The sequence below is a fragment of the Scomber scombrus genome, chromosome 15, assembly GCF_963691925.1.
Source record: "Scomber scombrus chromosome 15, fScoSco1.1, whole genome shotgun sequence".
NCBI classification, from domain to species: Eukaryota; Metazoa; Chordata; class Actinopteri; order Scombriformes; family Scombridae; genus Scomber; species Scomber scombrus.
Genome location: NC_084984.1, coordinates 28,339,633 through 28,352,717, shown reverse-complemented (window position 1 = coordinate 28,352,717; position 13,085 = coordinate 28,339,633).

The following is a 13,085-nucleotide window of genomic DNA, read 5'->3' as shown; positions in this document are numbered from 1 at the left end:
AAAAGCTTCCAGCAGCTGTGTTCAGAAGGTCTGGAGAAATGTTTTAATCATCTCACCACCCCTCACATTTATCTACTGACCCATTGGAGGGGCCCCACCCCTAGGTTGGGAACCACTGGACTAAACTAGCTAACTGTATATAAAGTAGTGTAAACTAGCTCCACCTCCAGCAGCTACAACAGTAACATGCTGCTCTAACACTGATGCTTCACTATTAATAATCTAATGATGTCATATATAATAATATATCACTATTAATAATCTAATGATGTCATAATAATAATATATCAGTCAGAGGACCAAACCACTACTTTACTGTAATACTGCATACTACATCACTCATAATACTGCAGTACTTTTACTGTAATACTGCATACTACATCACTATAATACTGCAGTACTTTACTGTAATACTGCATACTACATCACTATAATACTGCAGTACTTTTACTGTAATACTGCATACTACATCACTATAATACTGCAGTACTTTACTGTAATACTGCATACTACATCACTCATAATACTGCAGTACTTTAACTGTAATACTGCATACTACATCACTCATAATACTGCAGTACTTTTACTGTAATACTGCATACTACATCACTATAATACTGCAGTACTTTTACTGTAATACTGCATACTACATCGCTCATAATACTGCAGTACTTTTACTGTAATACTGCATACTACATCACTCATAATACTGCACTACTTTTAATGTACTACTGCATACTACATCACTCATAATACTGCAGTACTTTTACTGTAATACTGCATACTACATCACTCATAATACTGCAGTACTTTTACTGTAATACTGCATACTACATCACTCATAATACTGGAGTACTTTTACTGTAATACTGCATACTACATCACTCATAATACTGCAGTACTTTTACTGTAATACTGCATAATACATCACTCATAATACTGCAGTACTTTTACTGTAATACTGCATACTACATCACTCATAATACTGCAGTACTTTAACTGTAATACTGCATACTACATCACTCATAATACTGCAGTACTTTTACTGTAATACTGCATACTACATCACTATAATACTGCAGTACTTTTACTGTAATACTGCATACTACATCGCTCATAATACTGCAGTACTTTTACTGTAATACTGCATACTACATCACTCATAATACTGCACTACTTTTAATGTAATACTGCATACTACATCACTCATAATACTGTAGTACTTTTACTGTAATACTGCATACTACATCACTCATAATACTGCAGTACTTTACTGTAATACTGCATACTACATCACTCATAATACTGCAGTACTTTTACTGTAATACTGCATACTACATCACTCATAATACTGCAGTACTTTTACTGTAATACTGCATACTACATCACTCATAATACTGCAGTACTTTTACTGTAATACTGCATACTACATCACTCATAATACTGCAGTACTTTTACTGTAATACTGCATACTACATCACTCATAATACTGCAGTACTTTTACTATAATACTGCATACTACATCACTCATAATACTGCAGTACTTTTACTGTAATACTGCACTTTATTTTTGAGCCACCTCCTCTCTGTCTCCTTCCTGTCTATTAAGTCTTCTTTGTCTCTGTGTCACTTTCTTCAGGGACCTGGGTGGGACCCGATGGAGCCTTAGACTCTGAAGATGAGATGACCCCCCCCCCCCCCCCCCCCCTTTATCACTGCTCCAGGAGCTGACCTCCATCAGTCCTACATCCTTGCTTACTCCAACTTCAATTTCACAATCAATATATCATTGAACTTTCTCAGGCATGGTTTTTGTTACAGCTGCGTGTGTGTGTGTGTGTGTGTGTGTGTGTGTGTGTGTGTGTGTGTGTGTGTGTGTGTGTGTGTGTGTGTGTGTGTGTGTGTGTGTGTGTGTGTGTGTGTGTTCACATTGAATGTAGGCCAGAACAGTTAAAGAATGTAAAGCAGGCCTCTTCTCTCTGGCTGGGCATCAAGCTGCTCGGCTCAGCATCTTTTGTGACTGCTGGCAGTCTGACAGGACTGTGGAGCCTCAGATAAGTGCAGCACATTAATGCACTGCAGTTCATTGAAGAGACCAACTCAACTGTAGGCCCAGTCAATACAAGAGCTCTGAGCCCCACCAGTGAATATGTATGATGTGTGAGAGTGTTCACACAGAATAGGCCATGTGAGTGAAAGAATGTGAGGGGAAATGGGTAAAGTAGTCTTCTGGCTGTATAGTAGCTGCTCCCTTTAGAGTGGACTGAGAGCGGATGTGATTTGTCCAAACTGACTGACTGAGGGAACTCTACTCAAGAATATGACATAAGAAAAACCCTCAAACAACTCAAAACAACTTTATTAATCCCAACAAGGTCAGGCTATCTTGTTGTACTCAGTTATACACAGGGTTGTGAAGGTTACTGTGGAAATGTAATAGGTTACAGATTACTAGTTACTCTATTTAAAATGTAATAAGTAATGTAACTATTTCAGTGACTTAATCAAAGTAATGTAACTTATTACATGTGATGACTTTTTGATGACTTTTCTAATGTTCTAACCAATGTTTCCAGCTGTTAGGGTAAGTGTTCCCATTAAGCACCAAAATCTAAGTTCAGCTGTTTTTCATGGATACTGACATGATTTATAAGAGAGATCATTTCTTATAAAGCAACATTTATCTCTCATTGTAAAATGTATTCATTAGTTAATGTAGGTTCTGGAATATAAAATAAAGATATTTGATGAAAAAAGTCAAAAGTCTGACATGAGCTTAATTGGTACTGTGACATTTAAGCTCATGAATTTTTCAAATATGGCCACATAAAAAAATATTGATTTCAAAGAATTAAAGACAGCAATATTCAGTATTGAGTAACATGTTAAATATTAAAAAATGAGCAACATCTTAAAGGTGTGACTTCAGATGTAACCTCCTTTGTAATCATCAACATTTTCATCAGTAAATGAAAAACAGTTCAAACATCTGTTGGATATATCAGCATTTCAAGTTACAAGCACACACAGGGTTTTAAACTGCTATTGGCCCCCGGGGCACACATTGTGTGTGCATTCATTAGTAATCAGTAATTAGTTCAGTCAGCCAACTCTTGTGGAAATGGAAGCACAGAGCCCAGCATGCAGGGAGAGTCTACCTTCAGCTGGATGATGGGATGGATGTGGGGCAGTGGCTGCAGCAGCAAGCAGCAGTGAAGCTTTTAGGTGAGCAGTGCAGCAGAAGTGTGGCAACAAGGATGCAGGGAAAACCTGGACAGAGTGGCACACTGCCATGATTAAAAGGGTGTGTTGGACAGTGAGGGGTCAGCTGACTGGAGTAAGGCTGCTTGAACTAGCTTGCAGGCTTCAATTCATTTCAGTCAGTCAACTCACATGGAAGATATTTTAGTATCAAAGCTCTGACCTCATTGCTCCCCACAAGGAAACATCAAGCCCACCACAGCAGGGAACGGAGAACAACAATATTAACTTATTCAAATATAACGTTGGTATTTTGCCAACCTCGGATCAAAGCGGTTACTCAATCCAGTGTGCCCAGTGATGCTTCTTATTTACTGGCTAAACATCCTGGCTACTTTTGTATATCTGCAAGTAAACATGCAATGCATCAAATGACCAAACAATGAGTTTAAACACTCGTACACTTAGGGTTTAGTCTCTGGTGCAGTAGCTCGCAGTTTGCCTGTTAAATTCTAGATTTTTAATTCCATAAACTTAAAACCTATTAGTTAACATGTCACTGACCGTGTAGGGGAATGTTGCTTTTAAAAGTAACTAATTACATTACAAAATGACTGCCATTACAAAGTAACTAGTTACATTACAGCATCACCTCCTGAGAAAAGTAACTGCTTAGAGTACTTTAGTGTTACTTTGTGATTGCTCATGTAGTTTTAGTCCAGACCTCCTTTAAATAGAATGACTGTACCATCATCACACAGCCAAGTCTGGATCATAATCTGTAAATCTTTACACTAATAGCAGGAATGACACACACAATGTCCCATTTACAGCTCTTTATTGGACTAAAGTGGCTTCTCAAACATATGTTCTAAAACTACATTTATGCATTTCAATCACATACCTGAATACAGATTATAAACACATACACATCAAGTACAGGCCATTTACACATCCCTACATCACTGCAACAGAGCAACAGGCTCTTGTTACCTGGGCACAACTTACCTGTTACTGTAATGTCCTTGCCTTTATTTCCTCCCATAAATTCAAAATAATGTGAATATTTCCACGAAGTGAATGCTGTCCCTTCTGCCATCTTGCTCGCTGTGCTGCCACACACACACACACACACACACACACACACAGTGATATAACCGTAGCACATAGCCAGGTGTCTGCCTGCCAAAAAAGTAGCAATGGTGCAATTGTGGCAGATTTTTGTGGTAAAAAGGTAGCTACAGTAATAGTTGTTTAAAATTATTAATGGATTATTTTTTTTTAAAACATAATTTAACAACTGAGTACTTAAATTGCGAACCTAGCGCGTTACTCGTTACATTAAAAAAAAAATCTGAGTACTTTAACAAAGTAATGCGTTACCCCAACACTTGTCAATGGTAATACACTCATGCTTTTGGCATGGTACCACTCTGTGTTTCATTTCTGGGAACTTTGTTTAATCATTCTTTCAGCTTTAACTTGTCACATCCACATGTGCACAGTACAGATATGATAGCATGAGGAGTGTGGATCAGGGTCAGTGATGCTTATGTCTGGGGGCAAGTGGAGGTCATTCCACTGTGCCTTATTGTGCATAACAACACATGCTCTAACAATATGGCTCACGTTCACAGCAACATGCCGCCTGTGGAATCTTGGCGTCTCCATTAGCCCCGCATAGGTTGACAGTCTGCTCTGTACCTGCTGCTGGCTGAAGCGTCTCCTTCACACTCTGTGGAGTGGAAATGAGGTGAGAAGCCAGTTCTTAAAGGGACACGTACTTATTTCATTAAAAAAAGAAGGAAACTGCACACACATTCACATTCACTCTATATACCTGTGCTTTCATACAGCACAGACATGTGGGTAGTTTAACTCACGTGTAGTTCTCAAGACCCATTAAGCAAACTAACCACCTTGACTTGGATGCTTAAACCAGCTTCCAGTCCTGTGGTCTCATATTTCCTGACTTCAGCAAATGTTTTTCCCTTTGTCTGATGGTCTGCTCAAACCTGACCATGTTGGTGTAGCTGCTGAAGACTGGAATCATGCTTCTTTGGCTCTTTTTCTTTTTCTTTAATGATTAACCACAACACCCTTCTTTGCATATAGGTTCAAATCTTCAGGGAAGCAGAATTTCCACTTGACCCTGATCATTGTCTCTGATTCTGTCCTCTCTTTCTGTTCTCCTCTCACTTTTTGTACCGCTTGTTACCTCCTTGGCCTTGTCCCTCTTTTGCCTCTTTCTTTGTTTCCTTTTGCTTTATTTTCCATCTGTCTTTTCTCCTTCTTTCTGCTTTTCTGACTCTCCTTTTCTTTTTAACTCTAACCCTAATCCTGTGAATAACATTTAAAGCCCTCTCCTGACATGTTTTTAGATTATTTATGGCTGACAGGTTTTTCCATAAAATTAATTTGCCCTGTTAAAAATTCTTAAAATGACATCTCCATCTTCACCCTTGTTAAAAAATCCAGAACATTCAACAAAAAGAGGAACTTTGGTACTAAAAACACTGTAACATTGAAACATGGAAGACTTGATTTGACTCATTTGGACGACTAAAGCTTTTAAATACATTGTTACTGTGGATTTAGTCCTCCATCACTTCCATTGTAAACGTTATGAAGAGATCTTCTAATGGTCAGTATGAACAGGAGGAATGATTACAGCAAGAAACATTTTTCAAAGTTTATTTTTGGCTCCTGACTTGATTTAAGAGAGACGTGAAAAATTGTGAACATGTCACATTGTGGCAGAAAGAGCAGTATAGCCCTCTACAGCCCACAAGGAAAGAGGAGGGAGAAGAGATACATTAGGTAGTTGGGGGGAGTTAAAAAAAATATTCTTAAAAAATAGTGCATAGAAGAGAGTACGCTACACCATTGTGATCCAAAACACCCCATACCCCCCATGGTACCCGAACACCCAGTGGTGCTCGTAAAGGATCACAGCTTCCCTGGATTGACCCTGTTTCAGACTGAGTCCAGCACAAAGTTCAACAGCTCTTGATAAGAAGAATCAGTTAATGAGCCAGTCATCAGCCAAGACACCTGGGTGGTCCCTGAACAGCAGCTCATTATAAGCCCTTCATTTACATAATCCTCCAACTGTGTTTCATTATGCCACATTGCTTCCAGTCCTTATATAACCCTAAAACCAACAGTGGAATTGTTGGACTGCCTCGAATGTGACAATGGACAGTGACAAACTTGAGGCTCTGGTAAAAGCCTAGAATAATTCACATATATAAAGCAGTAAATAAAGAAATAGATGTTTTATGGAAAAACAGGCTTTCAGTTAAAGCAGTGAAAGGACTTTAATTTGATTTGATCGGTCTGGATAATGATCTGATCTACTGCATTTTACTACTTTGCTGTCAAAGTTGAATTTTCCCCAGAATGGATTTAGATACTTCAATTACATTTCAAAGGCATGATAACAGTCAGCAACATACAGTGCAGTTATTCCAATGTCATTTTTTGTACAAACATGTACAAATACAATTGTAAATTCAGGTAATAAAGGTAATTACTGTAGGTTAAAGGGAACAAGGCATGAAAAAAATTATATTGTAGGTATTATTGAACTAAAGGATGATTATTACAATGTACGCTTTAACAGTTACTGAGCAACAAAGCTGGAAGTTTGGGGGAAGATTGGGTAATGAGTTCTTGATAACTTCATAAATCTGCTGTGATAGATACATACAATAACTAAAGAAGACAGGTAAACTACATACTCTTTCATAAACTGTTGGCTGTTTCACTCCCTGAGGAAATTCAGCTCATTCATTCTCATAGGAGTGTATAGCTATCCCATGTGTGTGCAAACAGTACAAACCCAAGTCACTGAACACATAGAAGAAACTTTCCAGACTCTGTGGTTATTGTTTTAAGATGCTTTAACAAGGCAAACCTCAGCCATGAGCTCTCTAAATTCAGACCGCATGTTACCTGCCCCACCAGAGAACAGAGTACACTCCACCACTGCTACATATCACTCTGCTCCCTGTGCAGCACTGGGTCTCTCTGATCACTGTAATTCACCTAATCCTGACCTACAGGCAGAAGCTTAAATGTACCAAACCTGTGGTGAGAACTGTTAAAGACGGACAAGTGAGGGCACTGGCTCGATTGCACTGACTGGGATGTTTTCAGAGACACATCAGCTGATCTGGATCAGTACGCAGACACTATCATACTATCAGTTTTGTGAGGACAACTGCATCCTCACCAGGACCCAGGTCAAGTACAACAACGACAAGCCATGGTTAACTGCAGAACTCAGACAGCTCTGTTGAATCAAGCATGAGGCCTACAGGATTAGAGATAAGAACATTTGCAGGCAGGCCAAGTACAAGAGGAAGAGAGGAATCAGAGCAGCCAAGCAGAGCCCCACTGAGAAGCTCGACGACCATCAGCTGGCAGACGACCTTAATGAGTACTACTGCAGGTTCGACAGACAATGGCTTAACCTGGATCCCTATGGCCATGTCAGTTTTTGAAAGACTTGTCGTGTCCCACCTAAAATTAATCACTGACTGGATCCCATGCAGTTTTCATACTGGACTAACAGGTCTGTGGATAACATAGTCAACCTAGGACTGCACTTCATCCTCCAGAATCTGGGCTGCCGTGGATCCTACATCAGGGTCCTTTTCTTTGACTACAGCTCGGCATTTAACACTATTGTGCCAGAGCTCCTCCTCACCAAGATCTCCCAGCTGGCTGTGTTTGAGCCTCTCTGGATCACCGACTTCCTGATAGACAGAGAGCAGTGTGTGAGGCTGGTAAAACACACTTCCACCCCCGGAGCACCACAGGACTGCTTGCTCTCCCCTCTCCTCTACTGTCTGTATACGAATGACTGCACCTCCACAAGCTCCTCACGTTCACAGATGACACAATTCTCTTTGTCTGTTTCAGGACGGTGACGAGTCTGTGTACAGACAGCAATAATAGCCTGGAGCTAAACACCCTCCAGATAGTGGAGTTGACAATAGACTTCAGGGGAGCCCCTCTTCGCCTCCCTCCACTCACCATCAAATGCACCATGTCACCGCTCTGGAGTCAATTAAGTTCCTTTGCACCACCATCTCCAAGGATGGGACATCAACATAAGCTGCGTAACAGTGGCTGTAGCTCAGAAGGTAGAGTGGGTCGTCCATTAATTGGAAAATCAGTGGTTTGATCCTGGAGGTTGTTCCATTGGTGTGTGACTGAGTGAGTGAAGGATTAAATACTCCTCCTGATGACCATCTTGCATGGCAGCCTCTACCATCAGTGTATAAATGTGTGTGTGGATGGCTGAATGTTGGCATGCAGCGTAAAGACTAGAAACACATATTATAGCGCATTTATAATCAACAAAGCCCAACAGAGGATGTTCTTCCTGGGGCACTTCATTTCTTTGTCCATAGCACAGTCCATATTTCCTTTGTACAATCAATGTTTCAAAATACCAAGGCATTCTCTGTATACTGCATACTTAGGTAATTAAACAGATTCTGATTATTTTTTACTAAATAACTATTGGGTCCATTTGTGTTATTGCTGTCAGAAACACACTGTGGGCTGGCCTGTATGTAACTTTGTATGTTGTAAAGTAGGCCTTATGGAGTAAACACTGTACATACAGGGGGATTGAAAAGCCTGAGGTGGTTCAGATTTATGTGGCTTGAGACTGTTGCTGCTGTCCATTGTTATTATGGAGTACAGTATATAAAAACACTTTTTTTATGATCAGGTTTCTACAGTAAATACAGTTGAACAGAAAATGAAGAGTGTCCATCTAACAGCCAACTTTTTTTTTGTCACAGTGTAATTGTAATGACTTCCAGCGTTGTTGCTCAGTAATGGTCAAACTGTACCCCATAAAATTAGAATATGTCCCGATTAGTACTTTTCCCCGTCTACCTACATGTATGTATCAGTATTTACTGTACTGACAGTTAACACACTATAAACTGGGAAGAACCATTCTGTATGTCGTGGGCTGTAATTTAAAGTGGTACCAAAGTGTATGAGTTTATGTCATTGCATATACATTTAAACTAATAAATATAAAATTCACTATTGAGACTGTCATACATTTTTCAGGCTGATTTTGTACACACTGCAAGAAGAGTCTGCAGCTGTGCTCAAGTGCTCTGTGAAGCTTTATTTAGGTACAGCGGTGCTTTGAGTTAAGGGCTAATGTCAGCACACTCATGTCTGTGTTAGAGTTAACATGCTTATGTTTACCATGTTCACCATCTTAGTTTTGCAAAAATGCTTGTAAGGATGCTAACACCGACGAACGACCGACCAACTGTCACTTTTATCCCAGAGCTGTGCTGGTTAAAAAATGAGGTAAGTTGGTAAGTGGATAGAGAAGCCCGAGACACCCACATGAACAGGTGAAAACTGCCTTATACCTGGAAACATTGCTGGATGTGCAAACTCATTGATTACAAAGGCCCAGAGAGAAGAAAGGGGAGTCCAATTCTACAAACAAGTTCTTTGATGGAGCTGATAGAATGATGGAGCTGTGTCTGTTAATACAGACACACTGTGAAGTACAGAATATTTTTGTCAATAGATGATGTATTACTAGGTATCTGACCACTAGATGGCAGTGTTACTTCAAAAACCTACAAACACCTGTTTTCATGATCATGTTTACAGTGCTCCAGTGCCATTCTATCAACACTGGTGTTAGAAATATGAAAGCCTAAAAAATATGAATAATATATATCACATTCATGTAGGCATGATGTGCATCTGACATACTGTATAGTGACAAATCATAAGAGTAACTATACTCCTGACCAATATATCTAGATTGTAATGTTTGTTTTAAAATTATCTTATTTTCATATACCACATATTTATAAAAAAACAGAATGAAGTAAATGAATGAAATTAAAATAAATAAAATAAAAACTACCTTTAAAAAAAAAGGCAAACTTTCAAAACATTTTGAAACATTGATATCATGTTTATGACACAAATCGATGAAAAACTACAACAGAACAAAAGTCCTAACTCCAGTAACTGTACGTCCTCATTAAATGTCCTCTGAGATGATGTTTATGGCATGTCCTCTTTATTTAATAGTTGACAGTGGAAAACTTGGGGAGACAGACAGGTCTACATACTTAACTGGAGGTCTTCAAGATCTTAAAGCTGGATATGGACCCAAAACTCCAGAACTTTCTATACGCAGTAGGAACGTTAAGGTCTCAGCATGCTTCAAACAAAGCACTCATCAACAGCTGTTTCTACTGCTGAAATGGGGGGGGGTTGTTCCCCATATTTGTATGTTTCGTGGTGTCAGGACAACAAAGAGTGGCAGAAAGGACAGAGTTGATGGAGAGGTGAGGAGGCTATCACTTCAGACCTGTCACCTCCAGTGTGGACATTCAGAACAGATAGAAACACCTTTCTATTCACATGTGGTTGATGGACAGGTCGTACAAACTAGTTTATGTGAAGCATACTGAGGCCTTCAACCACAGCTCTGAACATAGCCATGCTTACTGTGAGGCAGTATGCACAAACCAGCACCTGCTCAGGCTCCACTGACTGCTAGACAGAAAATAAAACTAATACAAAATTCTACCTTACAATGATTCTTAATATAGGCCAAAATAACTGATATACATTTTACACAGACATATACAGAAACACATGGTATTAAACAAAAATGATGTTTCTACATTAATTATGAATTTCAGATATCATAATTATGACATTGTTATGTATTGATTTGATTGATGATTGATCAAATTTAATCTGTGCATTGTGAGAAAAAATGACACCTATTTTTATGGGTCCTGTTATTTCTCAATAATAACAGGACAGTTATGCAGAGTTATGCAATTTGGTACCGATTACAGGACATATAGAAACATACACACAGGAAGTACCAGCTGATTTATTTGACGTTTTTAAGAAAGAATCAAGAAGTTTGATTGGTTGATTCATATTTAACCAACTCTCACAACCTGAAAGTTTTTTATATTTTTTTTTTATTTTTTTAATCTGTCAAGCTGTTTGCAAGGTCATAATGAACTTTCATCTCAAATCTTAGTCAGCTGCCATGACTAATAAGAAGGTTACACTAGCAGACAATTATTATTAATCAAAATAATTAACCAATCATTCTAAATGAATTAAATATGATTATCAAAGTAGCAGTTTGATACTTCATTTTCTCTATATCCAAAACCAAATTCCATACTGACGCCATTCCCAAGGAATTACAAACATCCATCATCATCATCATCAGTTACTTTCTAGGAAATGTAAATATTAGAAATACTGGGATATAAATAATGAGTTACTCTAACATGTGGTTCTCCTTGTGTAGTTACAAGATGCTCTACGTCATAATTATGAGATATGAAATTCAAAATTGAGAGGAATGATTTTTTATTATGAAGGCATAGACCTGCCATAGAAATATGCCACTCTGTTAGTTTGTAAAGCTACTGCTGTGTAGAGAGTGAAACATTCACCGAAGAGCTGTTCCTATTTTTGCTTTGTTCTTTACCTGCTGACTGCTGTGTGCTGTTACACAGTAGTTAAAGTTCAAATTCAAGTAAGGTTAGGCGAGTTTGTGGCCTTAGCAGCAGAGAAATGAACACACTCACTGTGTGTAAAGCAGTGAAACATGTGATCAGTGAGCCCCTTTCTTACAGAGAGCAGAGAGAGCCAAATACTGAGCTTGACCCACTGGCCTCTAGACACCTTTAAGATAACTGACCACATTGAAGTGAATGAGAAAACATGAAGCTTTACTCTTAAAGAGTAATAAGTCAGTCTTTTCTCCTGTTTCAGTATGATGTTTGAGGGTAGGCCACAACTTTAACTGGCTGTGAAGTCATCAGTCCCTGCTGAAGTTACACTGTAAAAAAATGTAGGAAATAATCTGCAGTTCGTGTCCAAAAATGCATTCTTAGGGTGTTTTGAAACCTGCGATGTAAAGTCTGGGTGAACAGGACTGTGCTTTGGTTTCCACAATTAGTCTGGGCAGATCTGAACACAGCAATCATATTCAGGTGCAGACTGAAAAAAAGAACGAAAGAAAAAAACCCACATCGAGACCCTTCAGAGGAAGTGCTCTCTGTCCAGTCATAAAGGAATTTTAGAGCGGTTTATTTGTGGAGGGAACATGTAATCCAGGTCTCTTGGAGAAAGGATCGTCTTCAGGACCTTCTTCCTGTGTTTACATTCTTTCTTCTTTCATCCTGGTAGTCACATGAAGATTTGTTACCAGTAAGGTAATAAACCCTTCTCTTCCAGGCCTAAAAGACCCATTAGATTTGACTAAATTGACTTTGACTTCTTTACTCGTCCACAAAGCTGCAAGGATCTGCATGATGTGATTATTTGAGGATGTACACATGCAGCAGTTAACTCAGAAAGCTGGAGCCTCAGAATAGCTTTGGCTGAACTTTACAATGCTTTTTTTTTTTTTTTACTGAATAACAGCTATACATTCTCTCCTCCAATCCCACACATATAGGAGAAACCCCCAATGTACATGCTTGTAGAAATGAGGTTGCATCACAACCAGTATGGATAACAGGAGTAATTACAGCAACACCTCTTCCAATGTGTGTATTAAATTGGGCTTGAAAATATCCTAACAGTTACCCTGTGGAGTTTTATTGTAACCAAACACTTCAGTCTACATTGTGTGTATCCAGATGTGACTGGATGCCACTTTTACATTATGGAATGAACTCTGAGAAACAAACTGACTCAACTACTCAAAGTCTCTGTGATGTGGGAAAGCTGAGAAAAAACTACTGAGACTTAAAACTTCTTAACAGAAAAATGATTTGGGTAATGAACTACTTGGTGCTGAATACATAGATGATATGCTTGATGCA